This window comes from Cygnus atratus, chromosome 2 (genome assembly GCF_013377495.2).
Source record: "Cygnus atratus isolate AKBS03 ecotype Queensland, Australia chromosome 2, CAtr_DNAZoo_HiC_assembly, whole genome shotgun sequence".
In the NCBI taxonomy this organism is placed as follows: Eukaryota; Metazoa; Chordata; class Aves; order Anseriformes; family Anatidae; genus Cygnus; species Cygnus atratus.
Genome location: NC_066363.1, coordinates 9,015,386 through 9,029,353, shown reverse-complemented (window position 1 = coordinate 9,029,353; position 13,968 = coordinate 9,015,386).

Here is a 13,968-nt window from a genome sequence, read left to right as displayed (position 1 = left end):
GGGTCAGTCCATGGCTACAGCTCCCAGAGTAATAACCCAAAGGCTGAAGTGCACTTGCAGACTGTAGATAGAGGTTTGAATAACACCTCTTGTCAGCAAAAGCAATCCTTCACTGCCCCAATCTTTGCCAAATTAATTACATAATTGTTTTAGTATTAAAATATTGGTAAGCTAGAAAAATTAGATCTGGCAAACGAGATATAATTTCAGTTCAAGAAGGCTCGCGTGCCTTTAGTGAAGGCACGTATGATGTCAAACTAATAATTGTAAGCTTAGAAACTGCTAAATGGTATGAAACACTGCTCACTGCCCCGATATGTAGAGGACAAGTCAGAACCACAAAGTCAGACAGAGCTGTTGCTACTGGTGACTCTCAAAGCAATGAAATATATCTGCTGTAGACGTTCACTTTCCAGGTCTGTTAGTCACACAGATACCACATCTTGCTTCAGCTAGCAACAAGACACGCTTTACCCCATAAATTGACCAGGCACGGCTACTCATTTGACCTTAATTACCCAAGTGTTTACCCAATGCTATGCAGACAGACAACATCAGTTGACACATTGGTCCTGCTAATAGTGATACTTAGCACTCCCTACCATTTTTCATCTTCAAAGCACTTTCCAAATTTTACTTAATTAATATCTTTGAAGATGCCAAACTGTTTGCTGATATTTCACTGATAGTTTCTGCTCTTTCCAAAGCAGAGGAAAAGATGCTATTTCCTAATTAGATTTTAGTAAAGACACTACTGACTTCCCCTTCTCTTCATCTGTTTTTCAGTCTCCTTCTGTTTCCAGGAATCTGACCTTTTCCCAGTCAGCACCTGGGGGAATTATTGCTTTACTTGCCTTTTAAATTGCAGATAACAAATTGTTGCCAAAGTAAAATCTCTACATTTTTTTCAGGCAAATTTAAATGTTACATCCTTAACTTTCAGAACTTCAGTCCCTTGATTAGGTTAAAGTAGAAGTCAATTAATTCAAAAAGTTAAGCTCAGTGTTATAATGTTTTCCATTTTATTATTTTTTTTTAACTTTTCTACATAGAGTTTCCTGACTTTGTGATTGTTAGAGTCTTACAAGCATTTATCAGACGCTTGAATTATAACCCACTGTTTCAGCAGAAACTTTGGCAAATTGTCAAAATATGGATGTGTTTCTGGACTTCTCATGTTTTGATGGAGTGTCTAAAGCCACATACAGTATATTATATGTCATCAGCACTGCTGCAGCTGTCACCATCGGAGGTGAATGGGGCTATTGGCAGAGTGCACTCTCTGAAGCCACAAACAAGCATTTCCACTGAGGTCATGAAGCTCACAACTCTTACGCAAAACAATTTATTTGAAAAAAAAAGAAAGAAAAAAATACATAACTGCAATGAAATTAATTGGGAAACAGCAGTTTCAGTAGATGGAAGGACAGTGCATTGCTTAGATGGTTTTACAAAGTAGACAGAGCAGGTTGTTTGGAGACTGCTGCATTGTCCCCACTGGTCCAAAGGAAAATTGTGCCTTATACCACATTACAACATGTTCACCTGTTGAATTTTAAATGATCTAGTAATTAAGGAAAGTCTAATTTCCTTCTACACCTTCATTTGTTCTGTTCCATTCTCTCAATTATTTCTTCTAGTTCTGCTCTAGTTGTAATTTTTCAAATACATAGCTCAGACATAGTCCTGTCCATCAGTTGTGACAAAGCTGAAATGCACACACATGCTGCACACACTTGTGCAAGTCTGGCTGTAATTCTTTCATCTGCAATTCAACAAAGAACTGAGCTGGCTTGCATTTTGTTCAGCAAAGCACCTAAACATAAAAGTAAGGATAAGACTGAAGCTAAGTACATTGGAATTAGCAATTGGTTGTTCAATGAAAGGTTGAGATGTACGATACTTACTGATAACCTTACAAACTCTAGAAAGAAACCTCCTTCCACTAACTTTTTGAGATACAAAAAAAGTCTATCTCAGAGAGTGGTTACTTTTGCCAGCAGAAAATCCATCCAGCCTAGCTCTAATAGGATGCTAAAAACAGCAACAGTGAGAGAAACACCCATATCAGAAATACTTGTTGAAAACGTGATCAGCAGCCAGTGTACCCTGCAGGGGCTCACTGTTTACTCCTCTGGAAGTTTAGGTAAGCTTTTCTAAATGAATAAAATATTGATATAATTATTAGAAAAACAAATAAACCACAATTTGGACAATCTGGAAGTAGAAGAAAAGAGAGAAGGAAGGTCTCAAGGAGAAATAATTTTAAACCAGCCCACTTCCCCCACCAGAAGCCATTCACAGACAAAAAGCTCTCTGACAAGCTACAGACTTAAAGAACACGTACTGGAAGTACAAGAGACAATTTGTTTAAAATAAAGAACCACAAAGCAATGGTCAGTTCAAAGACTACACAGAAATGGGGAATGTTGGCCCACTCCTCCCTTTTACACTGTGGTGTTGACATGTTAGTGTTACTCTCTCCTTGTGAAATTATTTCTTGACACAGATTATTTTGGTTCTCTAAGCAGTTTTTGGGAGCAAACTGTCCTCAGAGCTCCAGGATTGAAACACAATATATTTTAGTTCTAACGTGTTCTCCTACAAAATAACATATCTGTTATTTGTTTGGTTGGTTTTGCACAGCTGTATTTATAATTCCTCACACATAGCTCGGTTTTCAAAGATGTGCTTTAGGTTTGCTCATTCTTCTGGAAGCACCCAAGTACATACCACTCTGCTTACAACTGGGTAACGAAAGAAAGAAGGAAGAGCTTCACCATCCCATTAGTAGCCAATAATCAAATACATACATTGTGAAGAAAAAGAGTTTTGTCAAACAAGAAACCAAAGACATATAGCCCTTCCAGTTTCCAAGGTATTTTCATCTCTCATCAGTTTGGACACTTTCTCAAAGGTAATGGGCCACTCATAATGTTTCAGTTTCTATTTGGCATACACATCTCAAGGTGGGTCTCTATTAGCTCCTGCAACTGAGATGGTTCTAAATATTTTGCTTGAAAAGGCTGTTTTCACAGGATGGCTTCAAGAGTTTCTCATTTTCCAAGAATGCTCATTAGCAAATATATTGTAACCATCAGAAATGTGTAAGATTAAGTAAAAATTGTGCTGGAGAGAGATTGAAAACTACCAGTGTGTGCAAAGCCATTCTGCTTTTGTAAACCCTGTTTCTGCGGGTGTCCGAAGAAGGCACTACAGACTTCTATTTCTCTAGGACTATTGCAAGTCTGGCCCACATTGGCCATGCTCTAAAGCATTGATACTATAAAGACAGAAAGGAAAAGAAAAATAATTCTTTACTTGTCTGCTGCTTACCAATTCTGCAGATTTATTTTTCTACAGGTACCTATACTGTAGCTCATTCAAAATGAAATCAGCATCTAATCCATCCATGAGTAATTTGACTTGTAGGAAATAGAGAACAAAAAAGAGTGCTTTTAGATAAATCCTAATTAATTGTACATGCAAATGTCTTGGATGGATGTGGTCATGCAATTCAATTAGATGACTAATTATGTTGGAATTATAATACCATATTTAAATAGATAAACACACATAAAAGTGCCTGCCCAGGAGTTTGAATGCTGGAGTCTGGGAATAGAATCATTTATTGGCTCTTTAGTGCCACCTGTTGAAAATTGAAAATGCATGCAAATGAAACTGCGCGCCAATTAGACGTCCATTTAGGAGGGCAATGCCCATTTGCTTGACAGGTGTGAAACAATTGTAATCTTCAAAAATTTAACAAATGGGATGGAATTATTTGAGGCACAGTTGTCACTCTACAAAGAAAAATGTAACATACCATTGGGTCTGCTGGGAAGCTGAAGCCAAGCTCTTGTAACGTGTGGCATGGTCATAGTATCACATCTGCTCAAAAAATGAATTGTTTTCCCTTCTTCCCATTAAGCTTTCACAAGACATATAGCTAAATAGTCATCCTGATTATAGAAACCTCCTCTTCCATGAGCAATTCCATAGTAGTACTGCTCTGCTAATTTAGAGCAAGATTACTAGTGCTTAATCACGAGGGGAGTGGAGGGGCAGGCACTGAGCTCTGGTTTCTGGGGACAGCGACAGGACCTGAGGGAATGACATGGAGCTGGGACAGGGGAGGGTCAGGCTGAGTGTTAGGAAAAGGTTCTGCACCCAGAGAGTGGTCGGACACTGGGACAGGCTCCTCAGGGCAGTGGTCACAGCACCAAGCTACAGGAGTTCAAAGAGCGTTTGGACACCACTCTCAGACATAAGGGTTGATGTTTGTGTGGTCTTCTGCGGAGCCAGGAGCTGGACCTGATGATCCTTGTGGGTCCCTTTCAGCTATGGATATTCTGTGATTCTGTGATTACTCATGTGGAGTTTTGCTGGAACCAGGCTGACTGCTTGCAGGGACCATGCTATGCAACGTGAGGAGGAGAAAGTACCTGCTCTGTGCAGGGGAAACAAGCAGCAACGGACTCAGTATTAGTAGCTCTGTAACTTCATTGTGCCCTGCTGGGACAACATGGTGACTGAGATGCAGACATCATCTCCAAAGTCAAAAGAGCAGATCAGAGAAAAAAAAGCCCCTATTTTATATATAAGCTCCTATTTTATATATACTACTATAAGAAGTAGTCCTAACTACTTCTTTCCTGCAATGCCATTTCACTCTACAAAGAGCATCCCTTTCAGGCTACATTTTCTCATGGATTTTTTTTATGATGATGTCCAATTGAATATGAAAACTATGGTTAGGTTGCAGGCTTAGGCTCTTTGTCACATACCAAATGTCTCAGTTAGCAGGTTTACCAAAGAGGAAACAATGTAAAATTTCCAATTAAAGAAAATAAATCCTCTTATGCAAAAACACTTGTTTTATCCCATGCCTTTTGGAATACTGTGGTTTAAAACACAATGGTTTGTGCCCATCATTATCCAGATTTTGAAGGAAAAGAACCTACCTTTTGAAGGAAAAGAACCTACTACCAGAGCTGGGCAGAGAAAAACAATCCTGTTTTTCAGATAATATATTAGATTATTATTATTATTATTATTAATCATCATCATCATCATCATCTCATCTCATTCTCTATAGGAGCAAGCCCTCTCAAATCTTAAAAGATGTCAAAGGAAAGACAGCAGGCCCCAGCGACACAGCTGTCTGCCTCTACCTGGCCAGATTAGGGCCCCTCAGGATGCCTGTGAGATAACTTGACTTGGATGAACGTCTGAGGGACAACACTGAAATTCTGCTAATGACATGCTAAAACCAGACCTTCTCCATGGAACATCTTAATTTCCCCACCTTATCAAATTCCAACCCACTTTCACTGCAGTACTTTGAACCAGTCTTCCCCACAACTTTAAGCTAAAGTTATTATTGAATCAGACCATTACAAGTCTCTACAGCATTTTTGACTTTTCTGATTGGCTTCCACCCCTGCTGAAAGACTAGGCTGCCCAGATGTTTGTCCAGGTGTCACTTTCACAAAATTGCCAAAATAATGGGTGTGTCCACCTGTTTAACTGGGCTTTCTAACATTTCTATGTAGGTATTTGAAAGGATAATAAGATATAGAAATCAATCCACCCAAATGAAAGTAAACCTTTGTCTGAAACATCAATTTTGTGATCACGAGCAACATTAAGCACAATATTTTTGGCACAAAATACTTCCTGTTTCAATTTTTAATCCTTTTTAAACACTATTCTTTTCCAGTTAAACACCTGTTTAGCCTTATAGAAGCTGATGCTATAGAATTATATCCAGTCTCTATTATTCTTCCAAGTGGGAAAGAACTTCAGAGGGAAAAGTAGAATAGCTATTATGACAGTAGCACTTTATTATAGAGTATCTTTTGAAATAAAATGTAAGTCAGTGGCTTTGGCAGATAATTATAGAGTCTTATTACACAGCAGAATATCATAAAAAAATTAAAATATTTAAAATGTCTTTCACATTTCAAATAAATGTCAACTACATTTTACTCAGTTAATTGACTCACCAATTTAATTGAAACAGAGTTCTTTTGAATGTAAAATACGTACTCTGGGTTTCTTGCAATATTTATGTTAAAATATTGTAAATATTGCTTTCATGCATTATTTGGCTCTTGAGAAGAAGTGTTTGGAAATGATTCAACACACTTCATCTTGTTTATCTTTGTCATGCAAAATGAGAAAAGATTTCACAGTAAAATGCTCAACTATACCATTTATTCTATTCCTCTACTATACCAGCTACACTCTATTTCTCTTCTCATATGGATTGAAAATACTCATGATTGCAGGATTAAGTACAAACATAGAGTGCACTTAAAAGGTGTTTTGTGATCACCTGCAGTGCATTTATGTAATGCCATCTACCTTTTCTCTTGAGTAAAGTAATTTGGAAAGCTTTTGTTCTTAAACTTATCTAAGCATTCCTAGGAGTAGCTTGAGACACTTAGAAAAGGCTTGATTTGCAGAAATCGAGGGTTCCCCACTTTCCATCTAGCTTGCTACTTTTAGGGATTTTCAGTTTGGATACCCAAAATTAATACGCAATTTTAAAATTGGAGGTCTTTGTGCTTGGCCTCAAAGGGCAGAAGAACAGATAGCAACTTGCAATTTACTGCACTGTCTCTATTTCTGGGCTCCCATAGAAGAAAGTCTCAAGCTGATTTTGTAGTCTCACAACATTCAGACATTTATTTTTTCTAAAATGAATCCTATTACATGATATGTCCTACATGCACACTCCCTGTAAATTTTTTGTGAAGAAACATACAATGACTTACTTCAGATCATTACCCACATCTTACAGGAGCTACCAGCTTTCACTGTATCAAAAATAATTTTGCCAACATATCCAAGGGTTAGGAGGATCTTGTCAAACATGAAGAGATGACATGTCTCCAGTATTGCCTTTGGCATTTGCATTCATATTTGCTTGGGTTATGGTCAACTGGTGCAATGTATGAAAATGAAAAACGAGAACAACAATGGGATTAAGAAAAGCAGTATGCCAAAATACCAGGAGCTCTCCCAGAGTGAGGGACAACTTGTTCCACCGAAGAACTAAAATAGAAAAACTCCTCTTTCTCTTTTCTCCAGTAAGAGAAGTTATTAAGAAGACTTACTCTGTGCTTGTCTCTGCTGCAGTGGTGCGGTAGGAGTGATTGTCATCTCTAGCAAATGGAAGGAGTGTCTCCTGCCACAGGCTTTGTGGGAGAGGCAAGGGATTGGTAGGTGGTGAGTGAACAGTGTTTTGCAACACCAGTTCCTAGTGATTCACTGACTTCCAATCTTTCTCTACTTTTTTGTTCCTGGAGGACATGTCTTGGGAGCAGCAACTCAGAAGATCACCTTGGACATTGTCTAGAAAGGTTTTGTTGCATGTTGACAATGCTCCTAGTATGTCAATATGACAACAGTCCTGCTACAAGATGGCACACTATGCCACTTCTGAACTGTGGGATTTCATTGATTTCAATTAAACTAATTATTACATTTCATCCACATATGCTATGTACTCAAGCTACCCCACCAGTTATGGGTCAAAAGCCTGGAAAAATAATTGAGTTACTGAGTAACAGAAGTTCAAGGTAAACAGGTGAATTTATTCATATTTCGTTTCACAGGTAGTAGGTTTACCTAATGCTAACTTGGACCACATCTACAAATGATGGTGATAAAAAACACTCCTATGTTTCAGTTGATACACATCAGAGAACTCCCTACCAAACCAAAAACCACACTCAAACATGTTCCTGGGAGAAAAGTAGGCTAAAGATATAGTCTCTCTACTTCCAGACAGGACCTGTTCATTGTAGCTGGTGAAGATGATTATCTCAGATTCAAAACCATTAGGAATAACCTTTCCAGCTGCCTGAAAGACTATGACTGTTCTTAAAAATATAGCAGCTATTGCCTATACACAGCTATTATTTTCAAAGATGGTATTAATTTGGGGAAAGTAATTTTTTGTTTATTTTATAGTTCAAGAAGTAACTTATTACAGCAATGAAGGGTAGTGGCCAAGGGATAAGTTTCTATATGAGTCAAACGTTCACAAAATTACCACATTTTGAATATAGAAAATAACAGCACTATGCCAAACAAAAACAGTGACTCTCTTATTTGTCAATGGGATCCACTTTACTACCATAGGTCTTTCTACCTGATTAGTTCTTTTCTCATATTTCTTTGTACCAAATCTTTTTTGTTGTATGTGGTAAAAGCTGGCTGACATTTCTTCACTCTGACTCCAGTCCTGCAGAAATCTGTAGGACAGCCCATTGATACAGAAGACCCTATTCAAAAAGCGTGTTTGAAGTACCTGATGTATGTCTCTAGCATTCTTCTGAAGCAGACAGTCCACTGACGTGTGAACAACAAGTGCAGCAATGCAATACTAGGATTTCAACAACTCTCTTCGAGTATTTACTCTAGAACACATTACCAAATCTACATTCATCAAAATAAGCAACTGTTTGTGTTAATACATATGTTTTTGGATTCACATACAAAGGAGCTTCCTTTCTAAACAAGCTGGACTGGATTCATGATGATAGCCTGCATGAGGAGCACTACGGGGATGATGACCTGAGATGGGCAGTAGCAACAATGCAAACCTTATCCTGTCTTCACAGCACTTCCACAGCATCGGGGGACTTTTGGCTTTTGATTGAGTTAGGCACAACTGTAGCTCCATGGTTATCTTCATCATGAAACAGAAAATATTTAAAATAGTACCTCTCTCCACACCTCCCCATTCCCTGCCTACACCTTTTTGTTTCTCCATGCATTTGCAAGGTAACTGACTGAGACCTTTTTTCAATTTAGTGTAGAGGATTGTTCTTGATTGATACAACTTGCATACTCAGTGCTGCTTGGAGACCTCAAATCAGAGTAGGGCCTTTGCCAGATACCATGCAAATGCACAGCTAGAAAAGGTCTTGCGAGAGTACTTTACTGAGGCCACAAAGAAAATCAGAGTCAGTGCAGAAGTGAACACGGATCCCCAGAGGAGCACCCCTACCATTTAGACCTGGATCGTGACTTTAGTGCTATGGATGTTTACTTGGTTATTTACAGACTTTCAGGATCAAAACCTTGGATTGCTTTGGTCACAACAGTTTGGTAGTGGCCACTGTAAAACTGTGCCTCCTGAAAGAAATAGATCCTCAAAGCATAGTGAAAGGTCTTGAAATAAGACAAGCGTTGCCAAGCCAACCATATTCCTAGGATACACTTCCTCACTGCATGGATGATGAAGCCCTGGCCCAGGCTGCCCGGAGGCTGTGGGGCCTCCTCCTTGGAGAGCTCCAAAAGCCGCCTGGCCATGAGCCTGGGCACCCTGCTCTGGGTGGCCCTGCTGGAGACAGGGTTTTGGACCAGGTCATCTCCAGAGGTGCCTTCAAACCTCAACCATTCCCAAAAGTGAACTCTTGATCTTATAATTGGAACCACTAGACTATTAGCACACACCATACCCATGAAACCCCTCTTTGCAAGCATACTTTTCTCATAATTCCTTATGAGCCTTATGCCAGGCTAATCAACAGGACATTAAAACTGCAAAGGCAGCACATTGCTTCCCCTCAATGGTAGCCAATTTGCCCAAAAAGCATGAGCGTCTTTGCCTCAAAAGAGTTAATGGCATTACTTGCTGCAGCTTTTCATAGAAAGCTAACCTTGCAAGCTTGCCTTGTCAATCCGAGCTGTTGTTTTATCTGCAGCAGTGAGGAGTGGGTGGAGCTGAGAGCACAGCTGAAATGTGAACTCCAGCAGACGCAGACAAGGAAGTGTTTGCAGCCGCTGTCTGTTTGGTGCAAAGTTTTGGTTCATTAGCCCTGAAATGTTTCACTAACAGAATGCTTCTGGTATGCTGTAAACAAACTGTAAGTGCCCTTGCATGCAACAGCACTCTGTCAAAAATGAAAGTGGTTTATTCTCTTTTCTAAAATATTTTAAAAGTCAGTGACAAACTTTAGTAATGATCATGTTTGTGTGACTTAAAGAAAAGGCTGACAATGTGGTAACAAGTAACTAAATCTATATCTATATATTTTTTTTCCTTTCTAGTTCTCGCAGTGCTATGGTTTTGTTTGTGGCTCAGAAATACATTTCTCTCTACCTTTTTAATCATATTCCAAATGTAGTAAAAATATGAATAAATAAATAAATAAATCACGGTACATTTAAGTGTTCTTAAAATTATTAAGGGCCAAACCCTCTTTCTACATTTGATCTGAACTAGTTCATGCCCATCCCTGGTCTTGTACATAAAGGTCAAACACTGCAAATCTTACTCTGTAAAGCTTTCAGTTAAGGCAGACATTTTTTGTGGTACATGTGCACAAGTTCCAGCAAACCAAACTGAAGACAGACAGAATTCTGCCAGAAAAAAAAAAAAAGAAAAAAAAGACTTTGGACTTTGGAAGGACATATTATTTTGGATCAAATAAACAGAAAAAAAAAAAGACTTAAACAAACAAAACCTAACTGGTATCATAGCTCAGATTTTAAACTCTAAATTCTACCTTCTCTTGAGATTAGAGAAAATTTTGTCTCTTGTCCCAGGCCTTATGATATTTGTTCACATATTTTGAAAACACTGTGTCCTCGTTCAGGGCAATGAAGAAGTCAAAAATGCTCTAACACAATAAAGCTCACTGTTCTCCTTGAAGTGCTTGAACCCATGAAAAAAAAAAAAAAAGGCAATTTTTTTTCTGACTCTCTTTAGTTGCGGACAGCAATTAAGTTAATAAAAAGTTAGCATGCAAATAAGATACCATAAAAGAGATTTCATAATATTTTGAAAATGTATGCCTCTGTAGTGTGAATTTCTTTTTTAAAATGGTTTGAGTGAAATGACAGATAGATAATCCCATGTATTAGCATTAAGAGGGGTTGGAGAAGAGGGCATAAATCCAAGCAATTCCTAAATTACCTTGGATGAATCAGCTAGGCCTAGATCCTTTGCAGCAAACCTAAACAGGTTTTTAGCTCCTTCTTTTATGGAAGAGTTTGAAAGAACAGCAGCATTGCTAGGTTAGCCAACACACAGAAGGGTAGCATAGGTTGAGAGTAATTGCTGAATTCAGATATGTTTAGCAGAGATGAAAGTCTCTCTGCCCAGGCTCAGCATGATGGCATCTCAGCACCTCCTGAAGCCTTTGCTGGTGTGCCCGTTTCCATCAAAGACAAACAGCAGCAACTGCCTTTCAGGGTCTGTGGCTGTTTATTAGAGCAGGTATGCCTGTGACTCAGATATACCTATTCCCACCTGGAAAAGTCTGTGACTGGGGGTCACAGCAAGTACCATGAGAAATGGGGATTAACCCTGTGAGCCTTTGGTTCAGCTGAATTTCCAGTGACGTCAGTAATAATGCTGGCTACAGAACTGGGTCCTTTGCTATGAACCTTTTTTTCACGAAATAATTGGATTTTGTTTCATCAAGCTATGTTTGCTGGGGGTAATTTCCCTTTCAGATAGCTTTAGAAGAAGAAACAGGAATGGGATTGGGGAAGGGGAGTAGACGGGGGAATTTGGCCTTAAGTCTTTACTGTGTAGGTGACCATACAACACTTTATTTGCATATCTAGCACTTAAAGGGTTACGCATGTAATTATTTAACATAACTCCGAATAAGCTGTTTGATTTTCTTTCATCATGAGCCAAACATTAGGCTTCGAAAGGAATTCCTTTAAACTTCAATAATATAAAGGCACATGGCAATGTGAAAGTTACAACTCTAGCTTACATGAGTCAGACATAAAAGTATTTATGACTGATATTCTCTGAATATACCAACTTCAGACACTTTAAAGTCTATTTCTGCTGTACAAGAATAGGTAGAGGAATATCAGCCATTGCACATCCGCAGAACTCTTACTTTCAAGCAAAGCAGAGTCCAGTCCCTAAACTTTTTTTTTTTCCTAAGAAAAAAAAAGAAAAAAAAGACATGGCAAGCTACACCAGGCCGTCAGCACCTGAAGCAAGTAAAAGCAATCCTTTTATGAACTTCCCACCAGTTATTTGTTTTGTGAGGCTCCTGGAGAAAAAGAATACAAAAAAAAATCTAGTGAAAAAGCCATGTGTCCCAGTGAAAAGCGTTGCACATGAAAGAGAGAAAGAAATGAACTGAATGTTGTTTTTCTTGATGAAATAGCAGATTGGATCTTAGGCTTTTTACAAACTATAGCACAGGTGATCATCATTTGTTCTGTCAAAAGCATTTTCAACGACATGACCAGAACAATGCAGCTGTGATTACAAGGATCAGCATGGATTGAAAGATACTCAGGGCATTTACCAAAGGGATATTTATAGCGCTGCTAAAGAAGTTCACTTTTTTAAACAGACTCACAAATTCTAGGAACAGAAGATTGGAAATCAGGATTGCTCCATTTGTTTTTGCACTAGCTATGCTAACGAGCACAGCCACGTCCTCTCACAAGCGAAGGCTGAACATGGTGGTTAAAATGTTATTGTCATGAAGTCAAATCCAAATGCTGAAGAGGAAAATTGAGACAGTTTTCATTGTGAACTTTGATGTGAAGCATCACAGTTTTGGAGGACAGCCATACCTTTGATCTTGCAAAAATTGTGAGGAATCAACCACCTTGAATCCCAGTTGTTCAGCAGGTGATTTATAATGCTATAATATGACTGAAAGGACTTTTCCAAAAGTCATTTAACAAGCTAAGGAGAAAAAAAATAATGACACAGATTTAACAGAAATTTAAGCAATTCTGGTGGCACGTAACTTAAAGTTCATTGTAGACTCAGTTTTCTGGGAGAAACTGAGGTATTCAAGTTTCAAGATAAGCCTGCTTGCCTCCTAACCACGCTGAAATAGATGAATGTGGCTGCTAGGGTGCCTTGGCCATGCAGATGGCCATGGGGCTAGCATCATGCGATGCAAGGAGGAGGTAGAGCCTGAGGGAAGAAACGCATCTGATGGCAGACCTACTCCCCAAATCCTGCCTTCAGCAGGAGGGAGTGGAGAACAGCTGCAAGGCAATGACTGCTGACTTTAATTGTCTCCATTAGTGGATCATTACCAAATGAGAGGGTTAATGAGAGGGGGGATTGCCTTTACTGTAAAGGGATGTCCCTACACTCATGCAGATCCTGGATGGGTTGGGAAGCCCTTGCTGACAGCAGCCCTCAGGAGCTGCTGTAAAACTTCAGTGGCATGGCTAGTAATGGGAATGCGGGGAGAGGCATCCCCTCTCTGCCCTCCAGGACAAACAGAGACACTTCCCCAGGCAGCTTATGCTAGGTCAGAGAGGAGGCTCTGGGGTCCAGGACCTCCTGCCCGCAGTGTGGTGCTCCGCATCCCTTGGCCTGCTGCCCACACTACAGCCCGTAGCACTGCCATGGGTGTCCTTCCATGTACCCTTGACCAGCAAGTCTTTCAAATATGACTGAAGTGAGCAGAAGCTTTAGATATGGGATATCTTCTTTTAAAGATGCTTAATGAAATTAATTTCTCAATAGCATTTCTACTTGGACTTGAGCAAGTACAGAGATGGGTGAGTGTTTTCAGCTGCCTGACCAAACTAGAAAAACAAACACGAAAACAAGGGTCATCATATTAATGTGGAGGAGAGGAAGGAGTTTGTTGTTATACTTTTTTTGAGCAATTCTTAATTTAAATTCTTCCTTCAGAACATAAGCAGTACCTGTAATGAATTTTTATTCAATGCGTGACTGATACCTGTTTTTGAAATTGTTTTTTTTTCAGAATTGTTCACCTCATTTAACCCAATTTCACCAGTAGTTTCAGACAATCTCAAACAATATTTTAAGGGTACAGAATATTCCCACAAAAATTGTCTAGCTCTAGTTAGAACATCAGCTCCTTAAAAGCATGCATGCATTACAGGTTATTATTTTTTTTTTTCATAGTTTTACCTTACTTGAACACCACGTCTTGAATTTCCTCATGAAAATGACTTGTTTTCTTTACT